The sequence below is a fragment of the Garra rufa genome, chromosome 23, assembly GCF_049309525.1.
Source record: "Garra rufa chromosome 23, GarRuf1.0, whole genome shotgun sequence".
NCBI classification, from domain to species: Eukaryota; Metazoa; Chordata; class Actinopteri; order Cypriniformes; family Cyprinidae; genus Garra; species Garra rufa.
Window position 1 is genome coordinate 28,680,231 of NC_133383.1, and position 16,895 is coordinate 28,697,125.

Below are 16,895 nucleotides of genomic sequence, written 5' to 3' on the forward strand. Positions count from 1 at the left end.
AAATAAATGTTTTCGTTATGGGAAACGCTGTATCCTATAGCTACAATTAATGGCAATATCGCACTGGTCTGTTGGACTTGGTTGAACAAAAATAAACAATATTTTGTTGCTTCAGTTTATGTATTCAGTCATTTTTCAATGGTGTACTAAAAATCCATATGAAAAAACTTACTTCTCACTGTTCTCAGGTCAAATATTTATATGCGATTAAAATGCGATTAATTTCGATTAATTAATTACAAAGCCTCTAATTAATTAGATTAATTTTTTTAATCGAGTCCCGGCCCTAATATATATATATATATATATATATATATATATATATATATATATATATATATATATATATATAATATGTATATCTAACATATATAATATGTAACTAGATCCTCTTTTCCACTTAGTGTAACTGCCAAAAATAGCATTGTTCAGTTAAAGACAACTCAGTGCTGATTCAGCTCTGTCCAATATGTAAAGTTAATCAACTATTAAATAAGTTAAATTGGGCAATATAGCATTGTTTACTATTATCAAGCCTGCCTTTGTAAAAAGTACTGTCAAAACATTTGTTTGTAAGGTAACAATCTCTACAGTTGTGCTGATGTTAAGTGTTTGTCATGTGACAAGTACTCTGAAAATTGTATACTGTTTCTGTTTTATATTGTATGCTATACTGTTTCACACACTATACTTAAAAAAAATAGTAGGCAGTATGCACTGTGTACTGAGCAGTAAGCAATGAGTATGCCATTTCGAACAAAGCCTTTTTACAACAGAGGGAGCTCGCGAGCAACATGATTCTCTCAGTCATTGCCAATCAATCACGATTTTAAAACGGCTTTGTTCAAAAACATAGGTGCAGGCAGGTAGGAGATCCTAGCATTAGACCGAACGGCCGCCGGTATAGAATGCAATACACAGTTGCGTTTGGAGAACAATTTGAAGAAGAACGATTAATAATTAATTACAAGTAGGTGAAAAAAATATATATATATTATTTTTTTAGTAAGGACTGAATAACTTAAAATAAGCTTTATATGCGTTATCACTTTGATTAGTTGTACATTTTAAAGATATTCTTTCCAGCAGTAACATTAGGATTTTTTTCTTTGTGTGACATATTTGGAGGTTGCTTACCTGATTCACGTAACGTTTTCATATCTACATGAAAGTGAAAGTCAGTACATAAAAAAGGAGTATAATAAATCAGAGCAGGAAATATCAACTCGGTAAGTAGCCTATCACTCTTTATGCTTGCTTAATTAATTTCCTGAATAACTTAGCTCACTTAAGTAGCTATCATGCTGCATTTTCTGATGTTACACGATACAACGAACAGTGAACACACACCACTGCTAACAGAACAGTAATTTCCGTTAAAACTATCAGATATGTTTACTTGATAAGCATCTGCATATGATTTAAATTATCATGTTGTAACAAATAAATCCATTTTATCTGTGAACTGCAGAATGTACAGCATCTTATAAAAACAGGCAGACGGGGGAAAAAAACAACATTTAGCCTACATGTTACGCAAGAGACACAACGCAAGCCCAGTTGACAATGACATAAATTATAAACCAAGTATTGAAAAATGAGTTTCCATGTTATTATATATTTTAATATTATTATATTTAATATCATTTATAATATTATATTTTTATATTTTTAACAACAAATACATTTGTACCAAGAGGGCGTTTTGCCCCACATGTGGAGAAATGCCCCTAGCCTTACATTTACAGCAAAATTATTTTTTTTAAATTAAAAAGAATATAACCAATATGAATTATAATAGTCTGTTTGAAAAAAATGTTCACTTATGTTAGCTGGCTAGATAACTTGAGATAATTTTCAAGTCCAAATATTTTTATTCAACAAGCTGTTAGTATACATTTTATGGAAAAACAAAAGATATGAAGTTCAGAATAACCACAGTAATTAATTGCCCATTTACCTCATTGACTATGTTTGAGAAAGAAAAAAAATCAGTCATTCTAAAAATATAATTGTTTTTTTATTCAATTACACATACTCTCTATCTACAGGCCATACTGTTTTCATATCATATATAAGTCTGGTGTTCTACAAAACAACAAGCTTTAAAACACTTTTTTTCTTACTTCTTAATGTTAGATAATTTACTGTGAAATCCATTTTCTCTTTGGTACATCACCAGTGTAAGCTTCATAAAAAATTCTGCATCACTCTTGTCAACATGGTCCATACAATAAAAATGTATCTTGACTTTGTCTTATGGTTATTTTGGGAAAATATTATATGAGGTAAAATGTATTTATTTATTTATTTATTTATTTTTTACTCTATAGATTTCAAAGAGAATTGTATTAGGCTCTTGTTTTGAAGAAGATTAAAAAAAAAACTGTTCATTTCTACAATTAAATATTATGCTTTGACCCAGCATGTCTTCATAATTTTAGGTAGAATTGTATTCTGGGCGTCATGGCCTCAGCAAAAAACTTCTCTGAGGAACACCACAAAGACGGAGTCAAAAGGTGCATGTCAATACTTTTTAAAATATCAATTTAACATTGAGAGTTGTTACTTCAGTCTGGATATATATATATATAACTGTCATATTGTTGCAAAAATTCAAAAGTACAGAATATGAATGCTCATTGCAGTTGAGCTAGCCTTGAACGTCTCAGAATGTCTCAGCACTCAGTATGATCTTGGTTCCCTGAGGGAACAAGACATTGTGTCAGTAATTAACACACGCTATGGGAAACACCTTTCTTTAAGTTTACTGAAGCCTTATTGAATCACAATGACATTCAAGTGTGCAAAATGGCGTCTGACTCAGCAGCTATGTAAGGTGGGGCTGAATGCCATTGCCTCAGAATCTTTAGATTACAGAGAGACTGAGCTCAATAACACGGCAGGTTACGCAATGCCCCCTTCCCTCATCTCAGGGACCCGAGGTTATGTTGAAGAATCGGAGATGCTCCCTTTAAGTTCTGTTGACTCAACATTGCATCAGAAGCTGATACTATGGCAGGGGTTCTCAACCAGGGGGCTGCATTGTTCCTCCCGGGCAGGAGATAACTTCAAATTAATTTAAATATTTTCACAAATTTTATGATTAATACGCTAAATAAAAAATGAATAATGAATAACAAAGCACCACCTCTCTTGCATTTTTGTTTCTCATTGTGCTCTGTGAAATACAGACCAAATGGTGGCTCAAAACACTCAACCACTGCATGAGCATATGATATGTAAACTGCATCTCTTAGTCATCTCTCAGGATAAAGCAAACCAGTGCAATGCTAGTAAAGTTTTGATAGATGATTGTAATCAAGTTAAAGATGATTACAGTGACAAACAGGAGTATATTAGGTGTGCATATGTCTATTATTACTGATGCACAATGGAACCATGGTGCACTGATCACTATGACATCATATTTCCTTTTTGCCACAGATATATTCACGTAGTTGTCAAAATGAATGTACTGCATGTGTTTTATGATGCATGCTCAGCAAATATGTGTTTTAAAGAAGTTTGTGAGGATCAGTGGTGTTTATGTACATATGGGCATCAAAAAGTTTGAGAATGTAATGAGAACATTCTTTGTTCGACCCGTTGTGAAGTATGTGTGTCAAACACGCCACTTCTAGCCAGAGCCTTAGTATAGGATGCAACTCACCTGGTTGAATGGGCCCAACTCCTAGAGGGGAAGCATTCAATGATGAACTGCCTTTAATTGAAAATTGACACACGATTGTCCTGTTTAATACTGTGAAGTTGCTTTGACACAACCTGTATTGTTAAAAGCGCTATATAAATAAAGATATTATAAATAAAGCTTTACCGCGCTCCTTGTAGGCTAGGGCAATAGCATCCCTCACCCAATGTGACGTCGTTACCGTAGCATATGAAAAGCTGCTCTGACTTATGCCATTGGCTAGTGCGGTGGACGTAAATCTGAAGAGCATGTACTTGACACAGTAAGTGAAGTCCTTCTTGCTCCGGTGTTGTGAATAGTGTAGGGCAGAAGGCTTCAAGAATGTCCGGATACGCGGTTGAGAGTTGAACTATCGGAAGATAGTAGGGTGAGGATGCAAAATAGCTTTGACCAGCCCAGGGGCAAAGCCTAAGCAGGATGACAAGACTGACAGAGCCAAATTCCCAATTCTCCTCAGAGAAGTAATAGCCATGAGAAAAACTGACAGGCGCTAATTCTAATGGTTCAAAATGGGGTCCCAACCAGACCCTTTGACCAATAAGGCTAAGCCCTACAAAGGGACTGTTGCTCTGGTGAGTGACCTCAACTGCTGAATGAAGCAGGCGACTAGAGGGTGCTTTACCAGAAATTTTTTCAATCAGCTTGGCAGGCTGAACCGGCGGTCACATAGACTCTGAAAATACCTGACGAGTCTCTTCTCACATTCATATGCCCCAGAATGTAAATCACCTTGATGGACAGGAACTTGTCCTGTGTCCCAAGCAGAACCTGCTGTGCTAGCCTGTTCTGGTGACGACAACGAGTGCCTAGAATGGGACCCAAAGTAAAAAACCACCGGGGGTCTGAACCCCCACAGCAGCTTGACTCTCTGTCTAGGAGGGGAGATGTTCTGTGACCTCCTTGCTCAGCAGAGCTTGCAATTCCAGTGTCAACAAATATGGTTATTCTGGTTTCACGGTAGTGGAGACCACGCCGTTGAAACGTGGAGGACGATACACAAATCGTATCCTGAAGCCCCTTTGTACAGTCGTTACGACCTAAGGAGAGATATTTGGCAGTAGCTTGCACACTGCCAAATTGTCTGAAAGGGATACTGATTGTGACACTTTATTTTGCCAGGGGGAAATGTTAAATGTCTGGTGTCCTGAAACATGGCAGGAAACAACCAAACATGTAACATCTCACTGGAGATCGCTGACCCCCAAAACAACAGTGGCGACGGAAGTTGTACAGCAATCCCCTAAGGGTGCCGGGAAGGAGCCCTTACTCCCCGTTGGAGTTTACCATGGCCCTCCCCGAGGGGACACACCCATTGTTCTGGGCACAGCCCAGAACCTCCTTTCGGTTATAACCGTTTTTAGATCCAGGTGCCTCTTGGCTGTTGATCTAGCTGGCTCTTGGCTGTTGACTGCTACGAGCTGTTCCCCAGTCTTTATGAGCTGGGCCGTGTTGGGACTAGGTGGCCGACAGCCCTGACACTAGAGCACGGTAGGGGAAAAACTTTCTGAAGAAATGCCGAGTGAGAGATCTGACGAGAGTACGAGAGAAAGGGGAGGACCCGCCTCTCGAATCTCAGCCAGATCAAAGTGCAGCCAGTAGTGTGTTTAGGCACCACGCAACCCATGCAATTGCCTGGGGCCCCCTTCGGAATGCGAATTTTTCCAATGGGAATCGAGAACTGTTATTTTTTGGACGTAATTGGGTCAATACTGCACTACCGATAAGCTTCAGGACAAACAATACTGTTATCGACACTTGCGTTGTTTTATCTCCATATACTTCTGTGTTAATTACGATTTAGAAGCTATTTCAAGCTATTGACGCACCTGCCGTGAGAGGTTTGAAATATGCAGCAGCACCATCGCAATCTCTGTCTGGCGTGGGTAAAGTAATAATTAGGGGTGGGACGATACAGGTAACTCACGATTCAATTCTGTGGCGATATGTGGCCCACGATATCGATAATATCACGATTCGCGATATTTACGATATTCAATATATTGGAAGAAATTTCATCAACGATATATCACGATATATGTGACTGAAAAAGAAAAAAATACCCATAATAAGGAAATCTTATGCATTTATTAATGCCAACATTTCCAACACTGCAAAGAAATATGCATTTGCATAATAACTCACTGCCTCCTGGTCTTAAATGTAAACACTGTACAGCTAGACAGATAAAAGTGCCTGAACATTAAAAATCAACATGAACATTAACTAACATGTGTAAACCATGATACTGAAACGTCAGTAGTAAGTTACTGTAAAGTGCTTTATGTTAACCTGGACAGTGGTCTCATCAAGGCATATTCTTCTTGAGGAACACTAACGCTTGTTTCACACACACTCCGTCTGCAGTGCGTATGCAGTCCGTGTGCGTTACGTATGCGATGCAGAAGCAGCACGGACTCGTTTTACTTTCACACAGGACACGTTTGCAGTCCGTTCCTGATCCGCGGCTGTTTACCACAAACACACCATTTATCCGTTATTTTGATTTCAAATACAAACGTGCTTTTTCAGCATTGTGATACTCTTTTATCACAGTACACTAATACAATTCTAGATATATTCACGTTTAAACGCAACGTATAATAAACAACGTATTATTCAATGCACAGCAACCGCGTGCAGTGTGAACGCTCTAATCCGTTAACATGGGTGCGGAAAAAAATACTCAACGCATACGCACTGCAGACGGAGTATGTGTGAAACAGGCGTAACTGATCAGCATGCTCAACTAGCGGGTGCGTCTTTGATTTGTTTTTCGTTATCTTCCGCCATTCTTCTCACTTCTCTTTTTTTCTGCGCTTCTTCTCTGATGTTGTAAGATAACTTGTTCTTCACTGGCCGCTGCTTCCGCCACTTTACCCCTATTTACTCGAACAGCGCCCCCCGCAAACAGAATGGTAGATATTGGGTAGTGACAGTGACACTGACGACGGGTAAATTAATCATTTGTGTTGTAATAAAATATCGATATTGGCCGTTAGTGTATCGATTATTTATTGCGACAGAGAGCACAACAATATATTGCAATATCGATTTTTTTCCCCACCCCTAGTAATAATTAGGCTAAAGGTGAGGTATAATTCATATTTCTTTTTTAAATAACTTACAAAATAATTAGAAAGCTTTCTTTGAGGTGTTATTTTACAAACAGCAAGAGTGAATCTCTGCAAGCTCTCTGTCTTTCCTCATCGCATCTGCACTATAAGCAAGCTGCGCACTGCATGGTTGACACAGGAATTGTCACAGTTTACATGCATTGTCACTAAAGTTTATAATTTGCATTCCTTTTCGAGTTTTGCCAGTATTTAAACCATTCAGCACTTCTGAGCTTCTGACGATGTGCTCGTGCACTCAATAATTGCTCTATTGTAAAAACAAAAGTACACAGCATGATAAAAACATTTAATTACATATTTTGGGGAAAAAAAGCCAACAAACAATACTCATGCAAGTCCTCTTCAGAGATGAGCTGTAAACAAGTAAGCACGCATATCTTGACGTCAGATAGATGAATGTAAGATAGTATTGTGAGCACATCACAAACCTTTGCTGCACTGCAGTGGACCTGTTAGAACATGTAGACAACAAATGTTTCCATTGCGCACAACAGGGAAGCGGACAAGACAAACATAATTTATAATGCAGGTCAAAATAAAGATTTCATTGTTAGTCTTTCTTCAGTAATTTTGACAGAGGAAAGGTGTACATGCTGATTGCAGGATCTGCCATGATTTAGAACCAACCCAATTTGGGTTGTTTATGGCCCTGCGACAGGATGAATATAGGACAGAACACATGTTGGGCTAACCTGACCCAGCAAGCTGAGTTATTTATTTAGCCCAGCATAATAGGTTGATTTTACTATTTACAGTAATAATAGCTTGCTTATTTATTTTTATATAAAATATTGGTATTTATTTATTTATTTGTTTTCCTATTACATGAATAAGTATTTAAATATTTACTTAATCCTCTTAATCTTTGTAAAATACATGACACAACCAGTAGTTTACATTATATTTTCCTTTATTTTCTGATGAGTACATTAGTGATGGGTCGTTCTTGAACGATTCGTTCATTTTGAACGAATCTTTAATGTGACTCGGGAAGAACGAGTCGTCTCCGGGAGTGATTTGTTCCGTCGCGCATGCGCAATTGCGCAACTATGAACGAACGACTCAAACCGAAAGACTCGAGAGATGAACTAATCAATTCTGTTTCCGGCTCAGACTGCATAGGTAAAGCGTATGGGGCTGTCACGTGATGAACGAACGACTCAAACCCGAAAGACTCTAGAGATGAACTAATCAATTCTGTTTCCGGCTCAGACTGCATAGGTAAAGCGTATGGGGCTGTCACGTGATGAACGAATGACTCAAACCCGAAAGACTCGAGAGATGAACTAATCAATTCTGTTTCCGGCTCAGACTGCATAGGTAAAGCGTATGGGGCTGTCACGTGATGAACGAACGACTCAAACCCGAAAGACTCTAGAGATGAACTAATCAATTCTGTTTCCGGCTCAGACTGCATAGGTAAAGCGTATGGGGCTGTCACGTGATGAACGAATGACTCAAACCCGAAAGACTCGAGAGATGAACTAATCAATTCTGTTTCCGGCTCAGACTGCATAGGTAAAGCGTATGGGGCTGTCAAGTGATGAACGAACGACTCAAACCCGAAAGACTCGAGAGATGTACTAATCAATTCTGTTTCCGGCTCAGACTGCATAGGTAAAGCGTATGGGGCTGTCACGTGATGAACGAACGACTCAAACCCGAAAGACTCTAGAGATGAACTAATCAATTCTGTTTCCGGCTCAGACTGCATAGGTAAAGCGTATGGGGCTGTCACGTGATGAACGAATGACTCAAACCCGAAAGACTCTAGAGATGAACTAATCAATTCTGTTTCCGGCTCAGACTGCATAGGTAAAGCGTATGGGGCTGTCACGTGATGAACGAACGACTCAAACCCGAAAGACTCTAGAGATGAACTAATCAATTCTGTTTCCGGCTCAGACTGCATAGGTAAAGCGTATGGGGCTGTCACGTGATGAACGAATGACTCAAACCCGAAAGACTCGAGAGATGAACTAATCAATTCTGTTTCCGGCTCAGACTGCATAGGTAAAGCGTATGGGGCTGTCACGTGATGAACGAACGACTCAAACCCGAAAGACTCTAGAGATGAACTAATCAATTCTGTTTCCGGCTCAGACTGCATAGGTAAAGCGTATGGGGCTGTCACGTGATGAACGAATGACTCAAACCCGAAAGACTCGAGAGATGAACTAATCAATTCTGTTTCCGGCTCAGACTGCATAGGTAAAGCGTATGGGGCTGTCAAGTGATGAACGAACGACTCAAACCCGAAAGACTCGAGAGATGTACTAATCAATTCTGTTTCCGGCTCAGACTGCATAGGTAAAGCGTATGGGGCTGTCACGTGATGAACGAACGACTCAAACCCGAAAGACTCTAGAGATTAACTAATCAATTCTGTTTCCGGCTCAGACTGCATACACTCTAAAAAGTGCTGGGTTAAAAAATAACCCAACCATAACCCAGCTGCTGGGTAACTATGGGACAGAACACGCGTTGGGTTGTTCTGACCCAAGTGCTGGGTTAAATCATTTGACCCAAAATGCTGGGTTGTTTATTTGACCCAACCAGTGGGTCAGATTAACTGTGTTGCTGGGTTAAAAACTACCTAAATATTGGGTTATTTGTTGTCTAATTGCCTTGCTACCTTTATATTTACCAATAATAATATATAAATCACAAAAGAATGTAAAATTATTATTGTTTTTCTGTAATACAGTTACACAACACAAAAAAATGCATCTGTAAATGTCAATTTAATGAGTTTTCATATTTATTTTTAATACAGTTTTCAAATAGGTACAGCTGTCACACATTTTGTCCAACCCTTACAGACACAAATAACGGTTTTAGTAGATCAGTTTCTTTTAAACACAAAACTGTAAACAAGGCACACTATATTCATATTCTTTATGTCAATATTACAGCAGCAGAACACTCAAAAATGAATTATTACCAAATTAGAATCATTCCAAACATTATGCCATTAAAACTTAGCCAAACAAAGAGTCCACCAGACAATTCTTACAATTTAAAACATGTTACAAGTGGCCAAGAAAAAAAACTTTTGCCCTCAAAAACTTCACACATGAAGACTTATGTCCATCAATATGATATACTGCAAGCTGGAGAAATTCCCAGGCAACAAGTCCGCTTCAATGGCATGGCCTGGAACAATGGCGATGGTCTAGAAATGTCGTTGTCTCATCCCAAGGCTCAAATCCACCATGTTGGTCCCCACCTGTTAATTATACGACATTTAGTCTTGCAACATAACTAACATTTTAAGTTAAGTGTATTTTATGAACATAAACATAGAGGCATGAAATAAATGCTCATTTTGCTTCTCAACTTTTCATACAGTTGTGGTCAAAATTATTAGAACACTAGTATTTTCACCAGCTAAATAAGGCTTTAAGTCAGTGATTTCTCTTTTGCTGTAGTGTGTCAGTAGGAAATATCGGTTTACATTTCCATTCATTTTGCCATTAATTGTGATAATCCAGTGACATTTTTGTTTGCACAACAGCCAGTGGTCCACACAGGATCTGATCTCATCATCATCCAGAAGAACTGTGACAGCGTCTCCAAGATGCTCCAAGAGACCTGCCTGCAAAGCTACAGTACTGTTAAGAGTTTTAAGCACTTGTCTAAAAATGTCATAAAATGATGCTGTCAGAAATAATGTCATAAATAAATGTTCTTTATCAGTTAACCTTGATTAACTAAATTAAATCAACATTTGGTTTGACCATCCTTTTGCGTTTAAAGCAGCTTTTGCCCTACAGGAGGTGCACTTGCACATAGTTTTTCAGGTAGCTTTGCAGGTAGGTCTCTTGAAGCATCTTGGAGACGTTGTCACAGTTCTTCTGGATTTAGTCTGTCTCAGTTTGTTCTGTTTCTTCATGTCATTCCAGACAGACTGGATGATGATGAGATCAGATCTCTGTGTGGAGGATTGGCTGTTGTGCAAACAAAAACCTCACTGGATACACAATTAAAGGCAAAATGAATGTTTGGAAATGTAAACTGATATTTCTTACTGACACACTACAGCAAAAGATAACAAACACTGACTTAAAATATTTTTTTAGCTGGTGAAAATACTACTGTTATAATAATTTTGGCCACCACTGTGTTTATATATATATATACACCCTTATTAGAGCAGAAAACGTAAAACAAAACTTACAGGTTGTACGTCAATGAATGGCCTCCGGGATTCCGTGGTTGTGGGTCTGAAGACCTTTTCTCCAGAGTGGGCAGGACTTTGAAAGCACTTTCCCCTTTAGCATCTAAACCATAGGAATAATATGCAAACTGTGAGACATATTTTATAATCAAAACAACAAACTGAAACACTTTCATATGAAGATTTCTTCATTCCTTTAAATAATGCAAATTAATTCCCACCCTCATTCAACTACTGCAGGTTAAGTTTAGGTATGGGGTCAGATTCAGGGATGTAGAATATGCTCATGCAGAATAAGGCATCAGTTTGTGCTTCATAAGTACTAATTAACAGCCAATATACAAGCTAATAAGCAACTAGTTAAGTGTTACTGTACCATTGTATTTACCAGTTGATGTGTGTCAAATACAGTTGCATATGTTTTTTATAGATTGACATATTATAAGAAAAAGCTTACCTTAAGTCATGTCACCTTATCCCTTGCTGAGCACTCGCAAGAATTAGGTCTGCAACTGTAGCCCAGTCTTCAAAAAGTCTGCCTCTGGATATAGCTTCCTAAAGTCTTGTGAAATCTGATAAAATCTGAAAAACAAATGTGGTTCAATAAGTTTAAGGTTTATACTGGTCTCCTAGTTTGTAATGCAACACAGGCATTCACTAAAATGCCGTTCACATGCCGCGCCTAAAAACGCGTGAAAACGCAAGACGCGTCGCTTTCTCATTCTTTCCAAAACGCAGCTTGCTCTCACATGGCGTCTGCCGTTGCTAAGCAACCATGTCCCGTGCCTGGAAAAACGAGCTTCCATTATGAGCGTATATAGACGGTTTCAACGGCAACAACATAAACAAACGTTACTGCGCATGCGCGCTTTTGTGGCCCAAACTTAACTTCCGGTAGACATCCAAATAGAATCAATAACAACAGCTAAATCCTTCTAGAGTAGATTATTTTTTTAATAACAAGCAAAATATGTTGGCTGCGTAAATTAGACTGATTTATTAAAAATGCAAACTCATCCTTTGCCAGCAGGAGGTGCTTTAAGCACGAGAAACGAGGTTTCCCCGGTAATGGCTATAGACAAAGCAGCTCTTAATTTAAAAACGCTGCCTTATGCAGGATGAAATGAAAATGACATTTTCTAAAGACAGTCTTTCTTCAGAAATACAGTGATATAAAAACACCCACGCCTCGGTTTGATTTTTAAACGTGCATTACGTTTATTCGACGAAGTCTATTGGAAAATCAGTCGGTTTTTATATCGTGGCAGGTCGCCACAAATAAATAAATGTTTGGGAAACACATACCACAGCACAATAACCTGAGACCAACTTCATTACTCATTATTAGCTGCGTTTGTAGCCCGCGACACGAACCAGACAGATAAACAAACACAGACCGGAAGTTAACTTAGGTCCAGGCGCGTGCGCCCGATGAAACCGTCTATAGGCATAAAACACGACATGTGAACGTCCGCATACACCACGAGAGATTAAGTCTAACTTTACATACTGTAGCTAAGACAACATTACATTTAAGTAATAAACAATAGTACATACCAGTCATATTGTGGTTTAACATTATTAAAGTAAGGGACATAGCGTTTTAGCTAATGCAGATAAGTTACCTCAAGGAAAAAAGCGCGAAAATGCTCAACATAAAACATATGGATCTATCGTTGGATTCGGCACGTCGCAGACATTTACTTGAAAAAATATGCCCTTAAAAAATAAATTTTTGTGTGGAATTATCTAATTTTGACAAAACATTACAAAGCCATACAGTATGCAGACAGTAAAGGAACTTACCCCCGTATTTCTGACCTACTCTTTCCATAAGGCGTTAAAATAAAGGCCATGTGTATACTGTAAGTTATACAAATAACACTACACACACACACACACACACACACACACACACACACACACACACACACACACACACACACACACACACACTTTATATAACAATAAAGCGATTGTTGAGGCAAAAAAGTACATCGCTAGGGCTAGGCTGCTTAAGTTACAACGTTCGTCATTCACGGAATAAAATGCCAACCCCGCTCAGCGACATATCAAATATTGCATTAAACAGTGAAATCAGTGTGCTCTAAAACACAACTTATTAAAAATAAAGGTAAATAATGATATAATCATATTAATTTACCTTATAATCCTGCTTGCTGCGAGGTGCGTGACCGCCTGGCGAGGAGACGAGTGAAGAATCCAGAATGTTCGATGAAGTGAAAAAAATAAACAAACCGGTTGGGTCAAAATAACCCAACCCAGGTGTTCATAGTGAAAGAACCCCTTATAGTCCATTAGACCCAGCATGATCAACCCAACTGTGTGTTTACAGTGCCTCAAACAACCCAACATTTTGACCCAGCACAATTAACCCAGCAATGTGTTTACAAAAATAACCCAGCACTTTTTAGAGTGTAGGTAAAGCGTATGGGGCTGTCACGTGATGAACGAATGACTCAAACCCGAAAGACTCGAGAGATGAACTAATCAATTCTGTTTCCGGCTCAGACTGCATAGGTAAAGCGTATGGGGCTGTCACGTGATGAACGAACGACTCAAACCCGAAAGACTCTAGAGATGAACTAATCAATTCTGTTTCCGGCTCAGACTGCATAGGTAAAGCGTATGGGGCTGTCACGTGATGAACGAATGACTCAAACCCGAAAGACTCGAGAGATGAACTAATCAATTCTGTTTCCGGCTCAGACTGCATAGGTAAAGCGTATGGGGCTGTCACGTGATGAACGAACGACTCAAACCCGAAAGACTCGAGAGATGTACTAATCAATTCTCTTTCCGGCTCAGGCAGCATAGGTTAAGCTTATAGGGCTGTCACGTGATGAACGAACCCCGACAGATAGAGGTGAGGGAGCTAATCATAGACTGAAGACCCAGGTAAACAATGAATTAATCTTTTCTGTTTCTAATAGCATTATAGTTTTGTCTTGTTTGTAGTGTGATCAACGTTTGTATAAGCAGTACATGTGTTATGGAAGTAAAACATAGGTTTTTAATTATATTTTGGTAAAATGAACGAAATGACTCGAAAAAAGATTCGTTCATTTTGCTGAACGAGACTCAAAGATCCGAGTCGGTAAAATGATCCGAACTTCCCATCACTAGAGTACATTTCTTAATACAGCATATTTTATACTGTTTTTACATGTATACAATATTAACTAAAGTTAAACTTGTGTACCAAACATTTTAGAATTTTTTTAGAAAATTAAACATTTACAAATAATCAAGTACCAGTATCAAAGATACTGTAACAAACCTGTCCATAAACAAACAGCTCTAAGAACATATTTTAACATCCAAAGTAATTATATTCAGTATCTTTAAGAGTACAATTATTTATTTTACGCAAGGCATCAGGCGTTTCCATCACACACAAAAAAGACTCATGCAACACTCGTTTAGGTGACTGACATTTTGTATGTTGTATTGTGTAAATTTAAATGATTTACAGCACAGTAAAAAATGTATAGATTAAATAAAATGTACACAAAGCAGGAATTTGTATTTCACCAAAGAAATGCACCAATTCGGTGGAACTGATATTAACTCTCTCCTGAAGATGATGAAACAGTACAGTAGTAACTCAACACTTGGGTTATGTAGAGGGATAGGGAAGGGGTGCATTTGACTGGTTAACACAAAAACTACCCAACACTAAAAAATATACCTCAAACCACAGTGTTGAAAAACCCAACTAACCCAACTGAAGAAACCACCATCTAGTCTCATACCAAGACCCTCAGACTGATGGCAGGGAACCTTGGCTGCTTTGAATGGCCAAGGCCCTCTCAAGAGACCACATGACATGTTTGTGCCGTGTCATGTTTAGGGTCATGGAAATGTCCCCGATCATCAGCACAGTTGTAAACACTATGGTGACAGTGGAGCCCTGCACAGTAGATGCATTTACGTAATGCTATCATCCGTAATGCTACTGTCGAAACACTGTAGGGGAACAGCAAGTTGAGCATTGTTCACTGGGAGACCAGCATATACTGGCATGATTCAATAACGTTTCATAATTCTTAGCAATTTGTTTCCACATAGCATCAGCTACTGACATAATGTTGAGTGAACCAAAGTTTTTCTCTAAAATATAGTAATCAAAATAATTAAAAAGCTGAAAGATGTAAAGATATGTACTCATAGACCTGTGTTTTAGTTGGATTCAGGAAGAATCTCCTGAACCCAGCTGTGTGTCCATGAGAAGTGATAGGTCAATGGTGAATCCAGTTAATTTCAGTGAGGGAGACTCTTCTGCAAAAATTAGGTAAGATCAATATTATCACTGCAGGCTGATGATAAAACCTCACTTTCAAATTCCAGTATATAAAACAAAAACAAAAGAAAAAATTTGCACTCATAGATCCATGTCATATGTGTGTTTTAGTTGGATTCAGGAAGAATTTACTGAACGCAGCCATGTGTCCATGAAAAGTGATAGGTCAGTGTTGGATCCAATTAATTTCAGTGAAGGAGACTCTTCTGCAAAAAATAGGTAAGATCAGCATTATTATTACTGCAGGTTGATGGTAAAATAAATAAATAAATTAATTAATTAATAAAAGATCACAAAAATATACTAAATATGAATCTCTAATCTCTTAGTCAAACATCTCCACAAAGTAAACATAAATGAGAATGCAAATTTCAGGAAAAAAAAAAAAGTTTAATTATATAGATCCATGATGCATGTAATATGTTTTAGTTGGATTCAGGAAGAAGAACCTGAACCCAGCCATGTGTCTTTGAAGAGTGACAGATCAATGGTTGATCCAGTTAACTTCAGTAAGGAAAGGTAAGATCAATAATATTATCACTGTAAGTGAGTGGTAAAACCTCACAGCATAGTCAAAAATACTGAATATAAACCCTCTCTTTCTGGTTTTAGTTAAACTTATCTCAAACATATGTGACCCTGGACCACAAAACCAGTCTTAAAGGAGAAGTCCGGTGTGATATTGACCTAAAGTGTATTGAATCATGATACCGAGTGTGAACGTACTTTGCATATCTCATCTCGGTTTGTGTCCTGCAGTCCAAAATCTGGGGTCAGTTAGCCGATGCTAACAACAGGTTGTCAATGAGAGTGAATAGGGCATCGGAGTAGCCATGTAAATAAATCACTGTTTAAAACGAGACATTGAATAAATCACTGTTTTATGCCATTTACGAGGCACAAAGTAGCTCCACACTTCATTGGTAGACTTCCAAGGGCCCTGACATTTAAAACGAGACATTGAGAACTCAGAAAAAGCACCGGTAGTTTATTTACGAGAAGATTTATACAGACAGTAACTGCAAGAAATTTAGCAGCCGCCGCCATCTTGAATTTAGTCACGATAAGTCGAGTGACGAGCACGAAGGAAACTACAACCTGATAAGTTGATAACCTGACAAGTAGGGCTGGGCGATAAAACGATAACGATATGTATCGCGATAGACACGTGATCGATATCAATAAAAAATGTGTTCGATAAAGCGTTGGATATTTTGTATTCTTCGTCGGCCCGCCCAGCCCCCCTTTAATGTCCAGTTAATTTTATTTTATATATAGCGCCAGTTCACAATAGAAGTTAAGGTTATCTTTCCTACAGAACAGGTCCTTGTTGTTGTATTAAACAAACTAAATAGCCTTATGTTATTTATCTTATTTACACGACGGCATGTCATTTCTGTCTCTTCATGGTCGCGCCTTTACAATGTCTCCTCCGTAAAAACACGGACTGGATCGCGGACTCCATTCATAAAAACGGACTTTACTATAGGGCGGAATGCCGCGGAATTCGTCGATTTTTGGATCAATAAATCAAAAGTTGGTCTG

General features: G+C 38.3%; 1 long non-coding RNA gene across 1 annotated transcript; it reads right to left on the bottom strand.

Annotated features, from left to right (window-relative positions):
* Positions 1-9,764: 9,764 nt before the first annotated feature.
* LOC141298716 (uncharacterized) lies at positions 9,765-13,469 on the bottom strand. Its single transcript, XR_012341628.1, has 4 exons — positions 13,191-13,469; positions 11,484-11,608; positions 11,027-11,129; positions 9,765-10,075 (listed from the first exon to the last, which is right to left on the bottom strand). It is a non-coding gene; the product is annotated as an uncharacterized lncRNA (long non-coding RNA).
* Positions 13,470-16,895: the final 3,426 nt, after the last annotated feature.